This window comes from Lissotriton helveticus, chromosome 3_1 (genome assembly GCF_964261635.1).
Source record: "Lissotriton helveticus chromosome 3_1, aLisHel1.1, whole genome shotgun sequence".
Taxonomy (NCBI): Eukaryota; Metazoa; Chordata; class Amphibia; order Caudata; family Salamandridae; genus Lissotriton; species Lissotriton helveticus.
Window position 1 is genome coordinate 581,006,723 of NC_136061.1, and position 21,193 is coordinate 581,027,915.

The window sequence follows — 21,193 nt, forward strand, 5'->3', positions numbered from 1 at the left end:
AAAAGCGAACCATGTTTTGAATCCTTCCTGGACGAAATAGAGCCTCCTCTTGCCAAGACTCTCTTCCTGAAGTTCAGGTATGGGAACCTCATGCTGAATTCCAACATTGAGCGTTGGACAAATAAAAAACTGGATTGTCCTAAGAGTACAAATGAGAGATGCCCTATGTGTTCAGATTTATGCAAGGAGAATGAGGTCCATATGTTGTTTATATGTAAAGCATACCTGAAAGCTCGAAAAAGATGGCTCAAACCTATGTGTGTTCTTTTAGGAACTAGATCATGTTCTACAGCATACAGGATCCTAAAAACAAATACTGCACAGTTCATTGTATTTAGTATCAGTAGGTTTCTTCACTCAGTTTTTATTGTCCGAAAGAAATTGGGACAGGTGCTTTGAAGATGGATTGATTTTAAACAGTGAACCTTGCTGCTAAAAATTGTACTTCCCCGCTGAATGAAATGATGTTTTTGATTTAACTGGTGAAAATTAATTTTGCAACGTATTACTGAAATTATTGTCTTAAATGATTTGATGCACGTATTCAATTCTAATATATGAGCTAATGAATGTATATATGTGTGTCTTTTATGGCCGTCGGCCGAAATAAAGAAATAAATAAGAATACTGCCACAGACATAATAAACTTGTTTTCCTGAACGGTATTAAATATATATTATTAGACCGTAGCCTCTTATTTAAGTTTGTGATTGATTAGGTAATATTAGATTGTAGCTTCCTATGTATGCTTCATGTGGATTAGACATTATTACATTATGTGCTGTTATTTATTCTTGTGATAGTTTTGGCTCTGTTAATGTATTATTTTTATAGGCGCCTAGACACTAGATTGCTTTACAAATAAAATAAATATACAATTAAAATATGTGTATATCAAGCGCTGCACGTCCCAGCGTCGGTTTATTACTCTGTGATGGCTTCTCAAAAAATAAAGGATAAAGTAAAGTTTTAACTGACATTTTTTTCTTTTTTTTTAATGTACGGTGCTGTCACTTATCTTTTTAGGCAACTCAATGTCTATTATTTCATATGTTAAAACGACCCTAGTTACCTAGCATTGTGCACTGCAATTCAGATCATACATAACAGCAGGCTGCATGCTATATATGGGATAATTTACCCCCGGCGGGATAATTTACCCCCGGCTCCCCAGCAGTACATCATAAGGATATTGCAAGTCAGCTCAGCGTTCCATGGCCAGATAGAGGAACAAGATGAAGGCCGAGTTCCCTTATAAGGTTATGGAACTCTGAGGTGACTTGCAATATCCTTATCATGTATGGCAGGGGATACATTATCCCTAATAAAACAAGGTCACACCATCAACTTTTCAAAAAGGTACTTAAATCATTGGTGCGTAGATCTATCATATGAAAGAGAGAGCATGTATGTAAACATAAAGAATAGAAATAGACTCACTGTTTCAACTTTAAACACATTCATTAAAGTTGTCAAATAGGTGTTGAAAAAAGATATTAGAAGCAGTTTAACAAAGGTCAGATTTTTTTAAAGTGCAGCAGAAACATGTTGAAATATTCTAACTTTTCTTAATTTCCCAAGACGTGCAAAAAATAAACATGTTCCCATGACTACTTTCTGTTTGGCGCTGCAGAGTTAAAAAAAAAAACAGAGCTGAAGAAAGAAAAGCAACCTTTCATTTTCGTTCCTTTAAACCGATGTTTCGTGCTGGCTTTGGCAGTAGACATTGTGATGTCAGAAGACAGCTGTAATAAGTTATTACCGTTGACTTCCGAAGCGTTTTCCTTATAATTGGCGACTGAGAGTGTCTGAAATCGACGTTTATAATGTATACAGGGATTGCAGAACTCCATGTATTATAACAATGATTAACTCTTTCCGTACACTATTCATACTAGTAGTGGTGGCACAATGGTCGGTGGCAGCTAGTGACATTTGAAAGTGGTGAGGCATAAAGATCACACCTCATTATAAGGGGAGGTTGGGGGTGGAGACAACCACTACAACATTTACCTGAATGATGCCAAATATTATCCAAGTCTATATCAAAAGGCAGGAGACAACATGGCAGAATTCTCTAGTATGAGAACAGCACATCTCCCAGAGATTACAGCCAGCCTACATCATGAGGGGAGAGGAAACAACTACTGCAGCTCCCATCGGACTGATGAAACCAGATACTCCAGAGGACACAACTTCAGTCCACAGTACTCACTAGAGACAAACAGTACAGTACACACTGTAGGACAGTACTACAGAGCACAGAGCATTGTGTACTTTCAAATAACTCAATTATTAAGCACTGATCATTTGGTGTAACACAAGGACCCTCCCTTTACCTCTAGTAGATCAGAAGGGGTCACCAAAGCGTCTAGGGTGACTGACTATTTCTGTATTCACCATATGCTCCTGCTGTGCCTCAGTAGTAGCGCTCCACAGCCTCTGTGAAGGGGTGATGGTGGACTGTATCACTGGCTGAGTGACGGATTAAATCGGTGTCAGGGACAAAGCACACACACAAAGCACATGCACCCACAAAGCCCCATCAATAGCCGTCAGTCTTCTTTTTGCCAAAGTATGATAAAATAATTCCCATCACTTAAACACCACTGCAGGATCTGCAAACTACTCTTAAGATAGACTCCTACATTTTCCTATTCCTGCCTCATTGGGACTTCTAAACAGCTATTCCTCTTGACCTTATCCCATGGCAAGCTCCTGTTTAGCTCCCTAATGCTTAGACTGATAGAGAACTACCGTCCAACCGCATCCCTCAATGAATTCCTCCTAGTCATCTCTCTTAGTACTCAAGAGAGACTTCTTACTCAGGAAAGCAATCCAGTCTGTTGTCCTTCAGCCGGCTCTCCAATCAGAGAACTCATCAAGGCGAGAGGCAACACTGACCCTCTTGCCGTCCAGTGAGGACGCGCCTTGCATTGCCGGTCCAAGGGCTGTGTGCAGCCTGGCCACCGGACAGCTCTGCTAGAAGCCTTCCGGGAATTGCTGAAGTGCTATGGGATGTGTGAGCCGACCTCACCAGTGCTGCTCCTCTTTGCACTCTGTGCATCCCGATCACCTGACCTCCCTTCCACAGCTGTAGTTACATTCTCTGCAAAGAGAAGGCAGAAAGGGCAATCGACGCACAATTTTACACATCAACAGAAAGGCGCACGCACCACAACGTGAACTAAGCTGGCACCACACATCAACAAACCTGTTCCCCAAAAATATCAGTTTGACAACTCAGCTAATAACACACTATGTACATCCACTTTAACGCACATTGGAAGATTTTCCAACGCGTGTACACAGAATGTAGCCAGCCAGCCAATCACCTCACCTAAAACAGAATGGGATGGTAGCTAACTCCTTCACCAAAGCACTCGAGAACCACCCAAGGTATTGAACCATCAAGTTGAAATTTCGCTCTTCTTACATGTCAACATTGTGTGATCTTGGGCAAACCACCCTAACTGCCTCCAAGCGCAGGACCGTAAGGACAGGCTATGCTAACCTCACCATAACCATCTAACCCCCACAACCAATCCAGAGTTTGCTGTCATGCAGGTTCAAGTAGAAAATGCATAAAATCAATGTCAGGTTTGGTGTGAGCGGGTAAGCCCAGTGCTCCAATGGAGAGGGAGTGCCTATGCTGAGTTTCCCAAACTCCGTAACAGAGCCTGGATTTGAGAGGCCCAAAGTGCGCATGTCGGGTTGGACACAGTGAGAACCCTGTACAAGCCCACATGCGCAGTGGACCACAGCCTGATGACATTGCCAATGATCAGGACTGTCTTGGCAGTGGCTCCACCCCTTACACAAACACATCAGTCAGGCTGAGCCCAGCCCTTTAAACTGCACAGACTAGGGGAATTTTTTAATTATATGCTCGTGGCTGCATTCATTAGGGGGTCAGCGCCCTCATGATCCGGAGGTGGAACCGCCTCTGACACATGTGCCTCGCCTGTCTTCTGAATAACCAGACCCATATGACGAGTATGCTTTTGTCGGGCCTCCCTCCACAATCTTCTTTTTTTAACAACAGTAACTTGAGACAATGAGGGGCGGTCGGACAGGACACCCTTAGCGACGTATTCCAGGACAGACAGCTCCAATCATTCAAATCACAATGTGATCAGAATGTCCTGCACAAGGGACAAGGTTTGCTATATGGATAGACAGGACATGCACTTCGTGCTAAATGAGCAATCAGGGACTCAGACCCGGATACACTTCTCCCTACACAAACACTATACACAATGGGGACAGGCGATGAGGCAGTTGCCTTTACAAGGCACATCAACCCGAATTACTTACTCCCCTCCAGCATTTGAGGGACACTTGGGAGGTCGAAATCGGGAGATCAGTCCACAGCAAGGAAAGGAATAGAGTGCTTGAATGGGCTCACTCTCTCTCGAAATGCAAGATTCAAAGTGACTCAGTGTTTTATTCCTCATAGACCTTATCTCTCCCCCACCAAGATCAACAGAATATTCCTGGAAGCTTTGGCCTCCTCCCCACATTGCTCATTTGTGGAGCTGCCCACTCCCGTCCAGCTTTTGGGAAGAAATCCTCAGAGCACTTGCAACCTGTACCTGCATGCACCTGCTGACAACTTGGGAGTCATGCACCCTAGTAATATTCAAACCACCCAAATACTGCAGAGCACCCTCCCCGCTTTCTCGATTTAGGTCTCCTCCTGGCTCAAAGGACAACCACTACACAATAGAAAGCAGCCATACCTACCCGCCCGTACCCTGGTGTTCAATAACGTTACATTGGGTCAAAGCAAAAAGTAAAGCCCTCCACAGAGAAGAAAGGGAAAGGCCTCCGTAAACACTCAATCGCCAGACTGGGATGACTTCTGGACCACTCTGGGAGAAGAACCCAGAGACGACACTCTACCCCCTTGAACAAAGACTAGAGAACCTACAGAAACTGGACCCTAGTTTGTGGAAGCCTCACTAACCAGAATTTTCCTGCATGCATCCATGGTATTATTTTGCTCAGTACCCTCAAAACCAATGCGCCCTGGAAAAAAATCCTCTTGACTATTGAACTACGTGGACACTTTCCCTACCCCTTACTCACCGACTAACATCTTCTCATTCCCACGTTCACAGACCAGTTGCATCTCATTCTCTCAGTTGGGAGACAATAAAAGATTGATATGCTCATTTGCCTTTTTTATCCTTCTACATACTTCTTATGTTAATATTATATGGTGAATATGAGACCTAATCGCTCTGCCCTTTCAGACGGAAATTTGCTATGTTAACACAAACATTGTATTACCATCAAAACATTTAGTTATTTCGTTGTCTGCAACGTTCCTAAATATTTGTATGTATTTCCTTTTATGTTATCTCTGATCCATATTTATGTAACTGTGTAAAGGTAAAGTTGTCATTGAAATATATGTAAAACTCAATAAAAATCTATTTAAAAAACAATGATTAAATATGCGATTGTAGTACCCAGACACTTTGAGGAGTTATTCTGGCAGTAAAATTGCATGAGGTTTTTTACTGCAACAGCAGTCAAGCTTCATCCCCAATGCCTTTCAAGCTGTTACTTTAGCAAGGGGAAGAAAGCCAAAACTATTCTTCCCTTTCCAACTCCAGCCCTCCCAGCCTCCCCCCGACCCTCATGTGCTCCACAAGGAACCCACTGCTCCCATTTACCACCTACTCAGAGTCATGGGTGTTGATACATCATATTGCCAGGGGCAGGGAAAGGAATATCACACACCCTTTGATCTTAATGACATCACAGGAAGTGGCATGAATCATGCCAAAAGTGATGTCATGTGACCTTAGCCCTGATAACATCACAATAACTGATGCTGCTGAAATACAAATATAACTGAGTTTAGATCTTTGAAAGTGGTGGAGCACAATTCAATACTTGCCCTAAATTGCTGCACGCGAGTGAAATGAGTGAACTAGATCTCTTCTAAGACTGTTTGAGGGAGTTCTCCCAGAGACAAGTTTGCAATAAATTGGAGCATCATTTTCACCAAAATGTGCTAAAAAAATGATGGGCTCTAAAAAGGGCATTTGTTTTTAAATATTCAAATCGTTTTATTTTATGAGGTACCAAGCCAATGAAGTCTTACACTTCCAGAGGTTGACACATAATAATAATAATAATAATAATAATATCAGCGTTTATAGAGCACGACAGATACCTCAAACAGAGGTGTCCCAGTGCTATAGCAGGCATGCATGAGAGGTGCATAGCCAAAAATTCTAGCCATGGCTAAAAAGCCAGGTCCTCAAGATTTTTCTAAACACAAGTTCAGATTGAAATAGGTGCATATAAGTCAGCAGGGAGATCCACAGCCTGGCTGCCACCACCATGAAGGATCTGCCCCGTATGCATGACTTAGCATAGCGAGGCATTCAGAGAAAGTTCTGAGAGTTGGACCTCTAAGACCGTTTTTGTTGGCAGCGTCATAACCGGTGTTTAAGGTAGCCAGGACATCTGCCATGCAGCGCCCGAAAGGCCATGGTCAAGGAACTCAATCCTTTTCGCTACCGGCAGCCAGTGGAGCAGTCTTATATGTGGAGAGATGTGGTGCCGATACGGTACTCGCCTAATTAATCTTGCAACTGCATTTTGTACCATCGTTAATCTCTTAATCAGATAGGCGGGTAATCCCAAGTATAGACAAGTTGCATAGTCCAGCCGAGATGTCACTGTGGCATGGACAATGACTCTACGACAGTCCTCCGGCAGAAGATGTAGAAATGTCATCAAGCTTCTCAACTTGCTGAAGCATGAAGCTGCAACATGCCGTACTTGGGTTACGAATGAAAGAGCCGCTTTTCTGCTTTTCAAAATGTGTTATGGGTTTCCCTATATGGCAAAAGTTACCTCCATTGTGCCGGGCCAGCATTTTGTCATGAGTGCCCTCCATAGCAAACATTACCTATATTATGCCAGTTCAAGAATGTTGCCATTATGGTCATCCATATCAGATGGGTGATCTTTAAGTCAAAATGTACCTATTTCTGTCACGTCTAGCATTTTTCATGATTGCCCTACTCCTATAGGCCACAGCTGTTCTCCCTTGTGCCAACAATTTTCTCCAATGTGATAACACCAGCATTTGTAACAGTTGCTACCTATGCCAAGAATATCCTCAGATATGCCAGTGCCAATATTTTCCGCAGGTGCCCCATATGCCAAGAATTACCTCTAGTATGCAAGTGCCAGCATTTTACCAGGGGTGACCATTACTGCAAGAACTACCTCCAGTATGACAATACCTGCATTTTTCCAAAGCTTTCCCTATGCCAAGAATAACCTCCAGTAGGCTAGCACCAGGCATTTGCCATGGGTGCTCATATGGGATGTATTATGTCTAATATGCCAGTGCAAGTATTTTCTCACAGGTGCCTGTCATGTTAAGAATTGGCCCCCAATAGGCCAGCGCCAGTATTTTGGAATGGGTACTTCTATAAGCCATGAATTACCTTTAATTCGTCACAGCCAAAGGCAGACTTGCAAGCATAACACCACACTGTCAATCACACTCACATTCCCTTGCCCACACTCATCCTCACTCACTCGATCATTCTACTCACACCCACCGATTAATTATTACTCATTCTATTGCACTCACATTAACTCATGCTAACTGATTCTTACTGGCTCTAACACATTCTTTTTTTTTTTTTTTTTTAAACCTTTATTAAGTCAAACAGAGCAATACAGGCGCAGGCCTACAACCACAGGGGCCGGCCGCAAAATCAGGAGATAAAGACAGGAGCATTGTAAATGTGTACGATAAAAGGAGGAATCACGGTATAGTCATAGTACGTGGTCGCAGCACAGCGAAGCACAAGGATAGGAGAGGTTTCTTTTTTTTATTAATATTGAGAAGGAGGCAGCGGCTATATCAACAGAGGCATCACACTACACAATAAACAAGGTGTACCCCTCCAGGCAATCAGAAATCGATGATAAGCAATAAGGCCGAAAACACCCTACGCCCGCCAAAGGCAGGCCAGGAGTAAAGGTCAAACAATGGCTAGCAATTTAGCAAGAACATCGTGTGGAAAACCCACCCGTACAAGACAGAAAGAAGAGACAAGTGCAGATGCCTAACAGAAAAAGGATGTAAGAAGAAGATATAGCCAACCCCCTTGGGAAGAAAGAAAGAAAAGGACCATAGAACAAAACAAACTAAAATAACAAAACCCCTCCAACACCCGCCACCCTACATCACCGTAATGGCTATGGCCTACCCCACTAACAGCGTGCCTGTCGCCCCAGAGTCACCCTAAAGAAAGGAAATAAAGAGAGAAAGAAGAAGACAATAAAGAAAAAGAACGAGGAGAGGAGCCGGCGATTCAAATACCCGGTCCCCCCACCCCCGCAACTAAAATCGTAGAGACAGAGGCCATAGAAAGTACAAAGATCAGCGAGCGCACAAACCACAACCAGTAACAGCCCCACAAGACGTGTCCTTGAATCACCATTAACCAGCAAGAAGTCCCTCCAAGACCCAAGCGAGGTCACCCCTGGCCACTTCTGTGAATAGTAGAACTGCTAAACAGCCTTGCAGTCAGGAGACAGGTCGATACAAAAAGTTCAATCCTTCCAGGCGGAGCAGGCAGTGCCGCCGCACAACATCGTCCCAGCCACCAAGAAACAACCGACGATGCACGGCGGCGGCCAGAATGCAACAATACCCCGACCACCAACAAGTCCAAGTCCAAAAACAGGTCTGCCAAGCACGGAAAGGAGAGCACAGGATGCGGGAAGCACCGCAGCACAGGAGCCAGATCCATTCGCACCCTCAAAACTGTAGATTCATCCGGGGTACCTGGCACAGCGACCGAAGGAGATTCAGCGGCACCAACTCGGGGGAAAGCCACTACACCACAAAATGGCGGATCAGCAATGGCAGCGATCCGTACCTCCAAGTCCCGGGAGTTCTGGAGCAGAGCAATCCGCAGGGCAACCAGTGCAACCAGCACGTGACTACGCGTAAGCGTCTCACCATGTAGCCGAAGTCCGGGGGTCTCAAATTCAGCGGTGTCTCCGTCCCCAGGAGGGGTGCACTCCAAGGCGCCATCCGCCATCTTAGCCACTTCGTTCTCCGCCACTTCCCCTCCACCTCCGAGTCCAGTCCGACCTCCAGAGGCAACAGGTCTCACGGCTGATCGTCGGCAGTCGACGCCTGGTGCGGAAAGGAGAGTCACCGAAAGGCCGGGTGCGCTCCCGGCAGCTCTCCGGGAGCCAACCGCCGGTTCCCAGACGGGACTATTAACATGGGCGGGCGTCACACCCAAGGGGAACCGGGCGACACGGCTTCTCTCCGGCTCGTCGACATCTCGGGCATACGGGGCAACCCACTATTGGGAGTGGGTCAGCACCAACTCTCCTGGCTCGTGGCTCTCAGGCTCCCACTGACCGGTTTCTCATCCAAACCAGGGCCGCCAACACTACGAACACTGCCGGGCAACCTCTGCACTCGAGGCCCCGCGTCAGCGCCACGAAGGCCGGCAAGCAGACGAGGGCAGCTCTTCGGATCTACTGCACGGTGGAGCCCCAAAAATAGATGGTATGTGAGCGCTTCTCTCTAACAACGTAGATCAAAAAGCCTCACTCAGGATTATCAACAGGATAGGCGTGCGGGGAGGAAGGGACCTCAGAGCGAAGCGTTCATGCGACTGTTCCGATCGCCATCTTGGCTCCGCCCCCGCTCTAACACATTCTTACTGACTCACTCTTACTTATTCACTCACACACACTAGCAGGATTTACTCTCACTCTCATTCATTCAAATGTTATCACTCTGAGTCTCACTTACTGTCACTCTTCCTTATTCTCTCTCACACTCTAACACTCCCTCATGTCATTCTTATTCATTCTCACTCATCCACTCTATCTCACTTGCAGTTACTCTTACTCCCACTCATTCTCACGCACTCTGATTCACTTATAGTCACTTTCTGACATTTAGTCTCCTCAATCTCACTAACTTCCTGACACTCACTCACTCTCACCCACACATACAGTCTCATGTATACACACTTAAACAAACACACCCTTGTGAGCAAGCACACACACAACATACATTTAAAAGCAGTTTTTTACTTACTTTTGCTTCTGGTGCTCCCATTTGTTTATTATAATAACAGTGAGCAGTGGGTTATTATTCGGTATTACTAAAATAAAATATATTCAGAACACAAGATTAGCAGAGCGGCTCTTGTGTTCCTGGCACGGATGTTGCTACCTCGGAGGCCAGGAATTTCAAAGGTACTGCCATGCACTGCCAGGGACATGCCAGGGGGTCACAGATGCGACCCCTTGCAACCCCCAAATGACGTCTGTGCTCAGAGCAGGTGGTAAATGCCGTATTTTTGCTACACATGTTTGTATGTGTGAAAGATGCTTTCACCACTGCTGCTTGCACACTGTCTGCGTCGAATTGGTAACGCGGGCATTCGGGCAATACCCGAGGGGCCGGTGTACGAGTTCTGCTGTGGGCTGCTTTTTTTAGCAGTATGGGCGCAATTTGGGCGCTGTCTCTATTGTACGAATACAGCCAGTGGCCCAGTGGGTGTCTGAGTGGCCTTTCTGGGTGCAGTTGGGCGCTCATTACCTCCGTTTTCCCTTTGTCTTGCTTGCCGGCCCATTAATGTGTGCACAAACTGAGCGGGGCAGGGGACCTGAGTAGAAGTGGCCTCACTTGTTTCACCAGAGTAAACGATCGCGTGCATTTGTTAATTTATAAAGGTTTTTTGATAAGATTACGCCGAGGCAATGATTTGAGGAGTGATTATGCAAATGTGGGCCGATTTTTCGGGGGCGTGCCCGGGCCGATTTTCAATCCCAATCCAACCCTGCACACTGTGTGTTAAGTGTGTGAGGTAAACTTGCATTACTGCTGTTTCTCTAACACGCACTGTACTATATCTAGTTAAAATTGTTTTACTGTACTGAATACTTGATAAATTTGCAGAGACGAGATTTCGCAACCATGTCAAACTTAATTGAAAACTGGGAACTCACCCAAATAGAAAATGAGCTTCCCACTGGCCGAAGTATATTTGAAAAGGAAACTAAACAAATATATTGAAACCTTTCTAGAGTGATATAACAAATCCGAGCCCGTCTGTTCATTTCCGTGTTCAATTGCTTGGTTTATTTGTTGTCCATGCGTGAACTTTAACTCTTTTCGATATGTTAAAATGTAAACTGTTGTCAACAAAGCAATGAATCCGTCCATCCTCGCGTTTACAAGTGCTTGCCTCCTTAGGTCGAAAAGTGAAACAAATTTGAATAAAATGTTTGCTTCGATTACTCAGGAGAACCCTGGGTTTTTGAAAATGGACCGGTTTAGGGGGAGGAATAACACAGATACACTCGGAGCCATTGATATGCCCTGTGTCCCACCCTTCGCAGCAGAGACACGGATGGCTGCAGGTAACCTGCCCTTCTAGCGCCGCGCAACAGCAGCAAGAAGGCACGTTGGCGCGTAACTAAATGTCTTGCAGCTGGAGGAAACAGAAATAAAGCATTCTGTAAAACACCACAACACCTCAAGGCAGAAATGTTGCGACAAAGGAGAAAAAAGCATACCTGCTGTAGTAATTCGGGTCGCTGGAATAGAAGTTCGGTCGTCTACCAACTGACAAAAGATCTGAGAAAAGGCTCCTCAGAAGCGTCAGCGCTTCACATCAGGGCAGTCTTACAAAACCTTCACTCTTCAAGTTCAGCGGGACGGTCCGGACGGATGGCTGCGACGAGGCTGGGTCCCTGGGGGGCGCTGCTTCGGAAGTAGGGTCTCCTCCTCGAGCTGTCTGCAACGACATGCCAGAGAAACAGGAAGAGTCAAAAGGGGAAACCAGTTTGAAGAGAAGTGCGCCCTGATGAAACCACCACCGTTTCCTAATGCTATTGCTCAACGGAGTCCCAGCTGGAGCGAACACGAGTCCTCGCTCTGGGGGGCTCCCACGTCTTGGGGGAGCAGTCGGTAAAGCTAAGCTTAAAATCGGCTTCCCGACAGTGCAAGGGGGGGGGGGGGGAGTTAATTGGGGTATGTTTAATTGTTCTTCTTTATGTTACAACAGCGGCAAGGGTGCATAGAAAAGATCAATGCAAATGTGTAGTGCTTAAAATATAGCAGACGACCTCTGATTGAAGGGGCTCTACATTATACGTGCTAACTGACGCAATAAAATATGTTTACAAAAAAACAAAAATCGGCTGCACTGGGGGCTGGTGCCAGAAATATCTCGTCAAATCTGATGTTAGCGCGCGCGTGTGTACCTGTGTCATAGCCTATACATATCTGATATAGTTGAAACAACATTTTTGGGTCTACCCTATAGACAGCTTTACCTATCTGTTGCAGAACGACCTATTATGTTCTATGTTCTCAGCTAAGGCTGTCGTTAGCCTGACTTGTCGTTAATCATTGGTTAGCTTTCTTGTCAATCTAATTTCCTTCTTATTAAGTGGGTTGCTTTCCTCTTGGTGTTCGTTCCTTCCCTGGAGCACAGCTGTTTTAGAATGTTTATAACTGGATTTGTTGAATCTTTTCACTATTTTCAGCACTCAGTGGATGGAAGTGCATGTGTTTTTCCTCTCTTTTATATTCTCGCACACTTCCATACATGCCAACATTTGGAAAGCGAAAAGAGAGAGATGTCAAAAACATAATAACGGGAATTTATTTTCCTAATTGACCTATATTGAGGTACAGACAATTTCAAACAGGAGAATGCTAAATTAAATCCATTTTGGCTTTAAAGATCAGGGACCTTTTACTACACACTTACCCTGTTTGCGCCATGGCACACCTTCAAACAGGTGCGCCGTGCGCAAACATGGAGAGTGTGCCCTATTATGTTAAATGTGCTGTCTTCAGGGCAGCCACAAACTAGTGATGCCCTGATGTGGGTGGGAGGGCAGCACATTTAACTGAAATACGGACAGGCTGTGAAGCAGCCGCTTTGTGTTTCACTGTGCAGACGGAAATCCACCTGCACTTTTAAGAGGGGAGATAGATCTCCTTGCAGGCAGTTGCAATGAGTGATCACACCCGCCTGCAAGGAGATGTCTGGGGGGGGAGGGGGGCGTCCATAGCACCCACTTGGCTCCCTCCAGAGTGCTTCCATCACTGACAGTGCACTACCTTTTAATGGCGCACTGTCAATCTGACTCCTGGCAGCTTCTTTGCATTGGCGCCTGCGTCCATAATATTACACGGGCACAGAGGCGAAGAGATTCTCTCATAGGCATGGGGCCACACACCCGTGCAAATGAGGGAACACCCTCTCTCGATAGCGCTGGAGCTACATGTGCGCCAGCGCTGTCTGTATTACAGAAAGGGCCGCACAAGTGTCTGCGGCCCTTCTGTATACCACGTGCCATGGGGGCATACAAAGCAGGTTTAAATACTCGATGTGCCCCTGGGTACCTCTGTAATACAGGCCCAGGAGTTGAATCGGGACTGTTAGTATGAATGCACTTCATCCGTTGCTCTCCCATTCCTCCCGGCGCTTCCTTTGTTTTTGCCTCCCGATCAGTTCATCTTTGGTTCTGCCACCCCTCCCCACATTCAGTTGTTTTCACCCCCCACCTGTTCCTCCACTGCTCTGTGACCCATCCTACTCCTCCATTGCTTTTCATCATCCACACCTCCAGGTCCTCACTGTTACTCCTGCTGCGCGCGTTGGTTCTCCTCCACTTCTTGCATCACTGTCCCACCCCTCTTCACTTTTACATTGATTTTCGTCCCCCACCATTTCCTCCTCCATTGCTCTGTAACTCCTCCCAGCTTTTTCATACATTTTTTTCCTCACCTGTTCTTTTGTTGCTCTTCCACCTTTTCCCATTTCTGTTGCTTTTCGTTAGCCTACCCCACAGCTGCTTGCCCCACACACCTTTTCGTCCTTTTTAGTTTTCTTTTTTTAAAGTTTTTTTTTATTTGCAAGGGCTCAGCAGCTGAACACCGCTAACAGACTCCCAGGCAGGGATGGCTCCTCCACTATGGCGGAGGAGCGTCGCCCCGCTGCTGGAACAAGCAGAGGTATGTAATTTCTATTATCATTTTATTTTACTACAGCAGTAGAATCTTGAGGGCGGGCCATCAGGAGCAGGAGGAGTGGTGGGCTCAGTGAACACTGCCAGTGCGCATGTCTGTTTGGCCGGCAATCCACTGCTGACCAAAGTGGCATGTGCACTTGAATATCTCCAGGCTATTGCTTGGAGATATCGGCAGGCTCAGGAGCACAAGCTCCAAGTCCCTGCTGGAGCATGGAACCAGCCCGCTCCGCCCAATCCCTACGCTTCTCTCATGCTACTTAATACCAGCATGAGAGTAGTGTCTGGATTGGCGCAGGGGAGTCTGTCTGGGAGCCTGAGTGAGCATTGGAGCTAAACAGGCAGTGGACATCAGGCTGCAGATACCTTTGTTTTTGTTTCTACTTTTTTATTTCACCCCTGAGCTGCCCACCGACTTCCCCTGCCTGTGGCCGCTACTGCCCCCAGTTACTCTCCTGTGCTTACCATTTTGTAATTTAATTTCCCATTTGAAAATTACTGTTGGTCATCATGGAACAGTAAATTAAACTTACAAAAAGAAGCCAAAATGTCTGTCGCTGAGTTATGACCTGTACATGTGTTGTGATGTCGCAACAAATGCAGAGCAGACACTGACAGCCACCTTGGTATGCCTTTCCTTTCATAAAACCAATGTCGAAATGGCTGCCCGGGTATGAAAAGGCACCGGCAGCCATCCTGAATTTTTTTTTTAGTTTGGTATTTTTTTAAAAAAAGTCACTATTCTTTGCAAGCAAACATTGGCAAAGGCAATAGCGTAGCCCTCACATTTTAAATGTGAAACGTCAATGCATGCCAATGTTTCTCAGTTTGACCCTATATTCAGTCATCAAAAGTAAAGTAATTAATATATACCTGCAGTTGTACAGCTTCTGTCTCCCAAGTACAATTTCTTGCATTGCATCATGATGGATAAACAATCTCAAATATCGCATTAGAATCTGGCGATTAAGGGACCAATAAATTCACTTCCTCACTTTTGATTTAGAACAATTTGAAAAGATTGATACCACAAGCAGTTGGAAGACCACTCACAATCAATTATGACATTGTCACTTTGTCAAGGTGTAACCAAAGCTAGTATTCTTCATTCTTTTAAAGATTAATATAAGCTTAATTGCTTTGCACTGAGAGTCCTCAACTTGTCAGACGAAAATGAGTAGAAGAAAACAACGACAGGGTTTCTTCAAAGCAAAACTGATAAGTAATCAAAAAAAATCTACTGACCCTACAATCTAAAAGGTTTAGAAACTGAGTGAGAGGAAGTGCTGAGCAGGAAACGAACCTCTGGGATGCACTGAAGCTGATCTACAGACCCCCTCCTATAATGTAGCTTCCTAACCTGAACTGGAAGTGATGCACAGCCAAATAGGGGCAGTGCTTAATTTGTTAAAAAAAAAGTGCTAGAGCTCTCACCTGGAGGCCACTGCAGCTTGCACATCACATTGCCCCTGCCAGGCTGCCAATGATAGTAACAACACATCTACTAACATTTCAGACTATTCAAGTCCTCCAAAGCTATCAGAATTGCTTTGCAGCAGTTACTAGTCATTTTTTTAATGTATATTGAATTCATAATTAACTGTTGTTGTGGTTGTCTCTAATTAGCCAGACAGTGCCACCTTGTGGCAGACTGTTACATGCAAGGGTGTTGGTAATTAAGTACCGAGCACCGGAAACCACTGGCTCAAATTAAGCACTGGGGTTGGGGTTCATCATAAGAAACAGTGAAAAACAATCACATGATGAAGGATAGACGAACACTCCCTGTCAATCCCAACCTCATACTGCACAACGTCGGGGGTAAACATATAAGAGACACACATTTCCTACTTAAATGCCTATGGAAGAGGCCTCTGGAAGGCCAGATTCCATCGGGCCTGAGGAAGAGTGCATTGTTACCTGACACTGGGTTCAGAGAACATGATATGAGATTTGTGTGTCACCAGCACACTGCCAATGGTAAACTCATGCTAATTTCACAAACCTGCCTCCTTCATTAAATAAACTTGTAAGAAAAGGTAAGGGTGAGGCAGGTTCATGGGGTGGGCAACCTTTAAAAATTACAAACACAAGACAAGTAGACTGGCCACAACTTGGCGGCAGGTCATTGAAGCCAATCACTGACTCATTGCCAGGTTGTAGCCTACCCCATCACTGCACAGCCCACTCCGACTCAACCTATCCTTGTTGCTGCTTTTCCTTGACTCTAGCAGAACAGTTTGGGGAAAGCAAGCACAGAAAAAGCAGATTATTGTGTTGAGGAATGTGGAACCCTAGTTAAATAAAACCTGAAACCTTTGGTGTGGAGTTCTCTGCTAGGAACCCCACTGCAGTACTGGGTGCATCAGTGAACTTCCTTCATTAACAAGTGCCAGGACAGCAATGGACATATCAAATAGCCTATATAAGTATTGCACCTGGAGGGTAGAAGATGCCGAAATGGTAGACAAGATTGGTCATTGGTACTAATGAAATGCATGAGGAATGAATATGCCGGGCAGTAAGACGCAGGGAAATGGAGTCATGTGCTCTGCACTCCATCTCCACTAATGACACACAACACTCTATCCAAAATAAGACCTATTAGGTTATGTGGATAGTCGTGTAATCCCTTAAGCAAACTGCACTTCATATTATTAAGAAGCTGATCTTCTGTCTCTCCCTTTTCTAAACAAAGTACTGTATTTTGAATACTAGTTCATATACATGTGATCTCAGCCAAATCACCCTGAAGAAGGGCCCTCTAACTGAGAGTATAGAGCCAAAACACCATTCATGATATCATGACACACCCGTGGAGAGATAGAAAAAGACGATTAGATTATATGTAAGGATGATTCATCAAAGTAGTGGTGTGTAGGAGTTATTAGATTACTATTAATGTGTTTAAAAATGGCGTTGGTAAACATTTTCATTTTTCTTTACATTCTGTGTGGTTGAGACGTGCACACACATCTTCATGTATTTTTAAATAATAAAGGCATCCACCAGTTTTGTTGAATTACTTTACTCACTTTCCACTGAGTGTTTTTTGTTATGCATTTTCTTTTGACATCTTACTAACCTCATAAAGCAGTACATGTTAGTTTCGAAGACCTATGATACCTATGATAGATTTGAATTATTTAATTGAATATTTTCATTGCAGTAAATGTTCCGATGGTTTAAAATTTTCCAGAGAGAGGAATTTATCACATAGATTACATTGGCTTTAGTATATGGTTAGTCTTTGAAACTGTAAAGTTATTTTATCACCAATGATTTCTCGGGTACATAACTGCTTGTGATTTCCAATCAACCAATGATTTAACAGGATTCTGATTTAAAGGAACACCATATATATGCATTTCTATCTACAAGTCTATGAATGACTTGAGGAAATCCTACCTCAAAAATTATGTTGAACAGTTTAGGAGTTGCCTTATTGTTTTTCAGGGGCACTTTTTGAAAAGCGAATCTATGAATATATAAATTCAATATTGACCTGGACAGTGTCACTGCTCTACTCCGCGCAGCTCCACCACTAAGTAGCTGTTCCCTGAGTGCGATCTGACCCTTCTGGGGCAGGTTTTCGAGGCCCTCCTCCACCTGCAGTCTCATGCCTGCGCCTCATCTCTGATGGTCCAGAGGGAAAACATTCTGCAGTTCTGCTCTCTCTTTTCCTTTCCGCCTACTCTGTGTGCCTTTTTTTCTCTTCTAGTCTGTTTCTCAGTTTTTTCCTTTTGCCTCTTTACTCTTGTTGCCTCTTTTTCTTGCCCTCCTGCACTTTCCTGTTTTCCCACTGCTGCTGACCCAGCGGTCCCTCCTCCCTCCTCCTTCCAAAGCGCCATTTTTCCCGCTCCCTGCTACCCACCTCCCCGCTGACCAGCCCTCACCCGTCACACTACTAAATGACAGATGCACAACGGGCGCGACGCTGTTGAGCCAAAGGTAGACCCGTCTGCACCTGTCTGTAACCTGACCATTCCCAGAGCCAGGAATCCGGTCCTCCGACCCACTAAAATGCCAGCATCTTCCACAATCTCAATCCCCCGGACGGAACAACAACTGGCAGCTCTCGACGCCAACCAACACCCATGGCCCACCCTCCTGCCTTCAATGCCGCCTCACCTTCACCCACCTCCGTACCTTGGCTCCCTCACCCAACCTACCGACCCTCACCGCACCAAGCTTCTCAAGTGCATCCTCCGCAATGTATGATCCCTACACAAACACGCCACAGAGATCTGGGAACTCCTTGACGATGCCTCACCCGACATCACCTTCCTGACAGAAACCTGGACGAAATCCAGCTTAGCGTCAGAGATCGCTACCGCCATCCCCGGCGGCTACAAGATCATCCGCAAGGCCTGTCCCATCCGGTCAGAAGGAGGCATCCCCATCGTTCACAAAAGCTCCCTATGCCAAACCACGCACTCAGATGAACCAATGACCCACATGGAACACCTCCACTTTCATAACCAGACCAACTCAAAAACTACCCTTGACGGCGCCCTTGTCTCGAGACCACCCAGCCCGCGCCTCTTTCATCAACGCCATCGTTGACCTCATCGCACCTCAGACCCTCTCATTCACTGACTACATCCTACTCTGAGACCTCAACTTCCACCTGGACAACGAAAAGATCCCAACACCTCCTCCCACAATGAAAACATCACCAACGTAGGACTTAAACAGCTAGCCACCTCTCCCGCACACACAGCAGGACACACACTCAACGCTACATCGCCGGAAGAAACAGCATCTCCAACAGCCACACTACCGAACTCCTCTGGACCGACCACCACTGCATTCACTTCTCAGTCAACAAACCCACAGCACACCAGCTCGCCCACCGTTTTACCCCACAGAAGCTGAAACATAGTCACAGAAGATCAACTCACCACTTTCCTCAATGACACATCACCACCGACATCCTTAGACATCAACACCAAAGCACGCAACCCCCACCAATGGATCACAAACTGCGCCGATACCCTTGCCTCCCTCAAGAAAGCCACTGGCAAACGACACATCAAGAAAACAGGCTGGTTTACCCACGCACATCAATAGTCCAGATGCACTTGTAGATGGCTCGAGAAGACATGGAGGAACAACAAAACCCCGGAAGCCTGTGCAGCCTTCAAAGCAGCCACCCCCACACACCATCACCTCATCAAAACCACAAGGAAGAAGGCCCTCTGTAACGGGGACGGGTGGCCCCCGCCCCCTGTACCCCGGTGTGTGCCTGTAACCTGTGACCCCTCCCTCTTGTTTCTACAGCCGTCAACACCCCCTGCATAGAACAGGCAAGAGGAGCGGTATAGTTGCGATGATGAGGACGTAGACCTCGGGCCCTTTAACTGGTCTGGCGGGAGTGTTGCAGAGGAGGAGTCCGGCTCCACCTTAAAAGACGTCTGCGAGAGTGCACAGGTGTGTCTTTACACCGGAGGAGCGGTCAGCGAGTGGAGAGGAGCGGCGTGGAGCAAGAGTGAATACAAAGGCGGGATAGAGAGGAAGCAGACGGAGGAGACGAGAGCAACATCGGAGAAGGAGAAGAGAGCGACATCGTAGGAGGAGAAGAGAGCGACATCGGAGGTGGAGACGCAAGAAGAAACGCGAGTATCAGGAGGCCGGGATCCGAAGGAGCTCAGCGGTGACTCAGGAGCCAGGAGGCCAACGGTACCACGCTTCGCCCAGCCGCTCCCCAGGAGGGGTGTGGCTAACCGAGGTGCGTGACCGGATAGCGGGTTGGGTTGGAAGGAAGGGTAGAGGCACCCAGTGAGCCCTTGTTAAGTTCTCGGTATCCACGTCCCTCACGTCCACTAACTACCCCGAGCACAGAGATTACCTACACTCCCGTCCCTAAGACTGTTGGTTTAGTAAGCGTGTACACTGATACCTCCCTCTCTTGTGTTTCCCCGCCGGCGGAGCCTGGGTCACCACGGAGCCCGACGAAGGAAGGAGGAGGAGCAGTCCGACGCGGCGAAGGGAGGAAGGAGTGCTGCGAAAGAGCCGCCGCGAGAGGAGCAGATCCCCCAGGAGAGTCGTACCCAGGAAAACCTGTACTGACTTGCTATTCCACCAAATAAAGCCTGGTTAAACCATCACCAAAACCCGTCTCCTGCCATTCCCTACCCCGCAGGTTACACCCTCCAAGACAGAATCACCGACAACGCACACAATAGCAAATAACTCTTCAAAATCATCAAGGAGTTCACCAAACCCTACAGCAAAATCACAGATGTCCCACCCTCCCAAGACTTCTGCAACAGACTCGGCTCCATCTTCTACCACAACATCAAGACCATTTACGACAACTTCGACACCCAGGACCACCCAACCACGCCATCAACCACCACAACTGACGCCACCCCCCTCCCCCCCCAATCGACACTGCACAGCTGGTTCCACCCAATACGGATGACACCATAAAGACTAGGAAAATCATCCACTCTGCTGCACCTTAGAATCTCTGCCCACACAGCATCTTCCACAGAGCCACTGCCGCCATCACACCCAAGCTATGACAAACCATCAACTGATCACTCTAGACCGTCACCTTCACCGACGACAGGAAACATGCCGAGATCAACCTCTTCCTGAAGAAATTCTCTGGAGACCCGATGGACCTCAAGGACTTCAGGCCCATCTCCCTGCTCCCAGCCAAAGTCATTGAAAAAGCCATCAACACCCAGCTCGCTGACTTTATCAAAACCAACCATGTCCTGGACATCTCCCACTCCAGATTCCGAAGCAATCATAGCACTGAGACTGCCCTCCTCGCCACCACCTACCACATCCGCTCCCACCTTGACCAGGACGAAACCACGGCCCTCGTCCTACTGGACATCTTGGCGGCCTTCAATACATCTCCCATGCACACTAGCAACAAGACTCCATGACGTTGGTATCTGAGACAAGGCCCTCAACTGGATCCGCTGCTTCCTCACCAGCAGAACACAATGGGTTAGACTCCCACCGTACCTCTCAAAACCGACAGAGATCAGCTGTGGAGTACCCCAGGACTACTCCTTCAGCCCCACCCTCTTCAACGTCTACAAGGCCCCCTCACAGCCATCGTCAGGAAGCATGGGCTCAACATCGTCTCCTACGCTGA

General features: G+C 46.4%; 1 protein-coding gene across 1 annotated transcript in view; it reads right to left on the reverse strand.

Annotated features, from left to right (window-relative positions):
* ITGB2 (integrin subunit beta 2) overlaps nucleotides 1–11,735 on the reverse strand; it is a 222,086-nt gene extending 210,351 nt beyond the window's left edge. Inside the window, exon 1 of the mRNA XM_078680550.1 lies at nucleotides 11,605–11,735. The gene's annotated coding sequence lies outside the window, so the exon portion shown is untranslated. The remainder of the gene's footprint in view (nucleotides 1–11,604) is intronic.
* Nucleotides 11,736–21,193: the final 9,458 nt, after the last annotated feature.